Raw genomic sequence first — 1,083 nt, forward strand, 5'->3', positions numbered from 1 at the left:
TCTTCCTCGTCTCTACTCCGTCTTGTTTGTGTTTGCTACTCTTTTGTAACATCTCTATTGTTGACGCTTGCATAACCTAGCTATGTTGCCTGTGCCGTAAAACTGTTACTAAAACATAAAGCCAATCGTCTTTTTCACACTCTAGATGCCTCACTGTTAAGCTGTTCTTGAAGTGTGAAATTGTGATCTACTGCCTGAATCATAATATCAGATTTGACGCTTATTTTATCGGCGTCTGAGGTGCAGCGTTACTGCTAAATGATCCCAATTTGTGTCGATGATTTCTTAACCTTTAAATAAGTTAAACAGATGTTTTTACACACCCATCGACACTGTTTAAATCATATAGGAGTAGGGTTTCCCCACGGTACCTTTGTGTTAATGTATCACCTCTTTCCTCTTTCTTATCTTCTCGCTTAATCGAACACATGATTCGTACTTTTAAAGTGCAATTAAAGACGTTGTAACGCCCCCATCGACTCAACTAAGGCCATTTAGTAGGCGAGCTTCGACCTTGCCTATCAGACGGAGATACTCGATAACGGTCTTCATTACACGGAAATCGAACTCAAGTCTTCTGCGCGCGACAGCAAAGCTCCTTTACATCACACATGATCCATGACCAAGATTCGTCCATCAAAACTACTTATTTCTGTCCAGAAAGACGTAACACACATGAACAATCCATCTCATTTGTGTCACGACACGGTGGAACCAGTAGCTAGTCATTAACATTTTTTTTTACATATATGAAGTTATTGAGTTCATCTTAAAGATTGTTCATTTTCCTTGCTATTGATGAAAAAATACCCCTCTACCTTGAATAGAAGTTGAAGTATTTGCTATTGAATGAGGTAAGGGTCGGCTGCAAAGGGTCAGAGGCAACATTGGCACACACAAAAACGGCTGACAAAGTTTTGTGACTTCCAAAGCTTGAATGTCGTTGGGATCACCAAATGTAAATTTTTAGTGCCATTGATCAAAGCTTTTTCACCAAGTGTGTTTTAAGATGAACAGAAAAGATGTTCAGTAAAAAGGAAAAAAACTGTGTGTTTTGTTTTGTTTTGTTGGTTGTTGTTGTTG

The sequence above is a fragment of the Aplysia californica genome, unplaced genomic scaffold (assembly GCF_000002075.1).
Source record: "Aplysia californica isolate F4 #8 unplaced genomic scaffold, AplCal3.0 scaffold00045, whole genome shotgun sequence".
NCBI classification, from domain to species: domain Eukaryota; kingdom Metazoa; phylum Mollusca; class Gastropoda; order Aplysiida; family Aplysiidae; genus Aplysia; species Aplysia californica.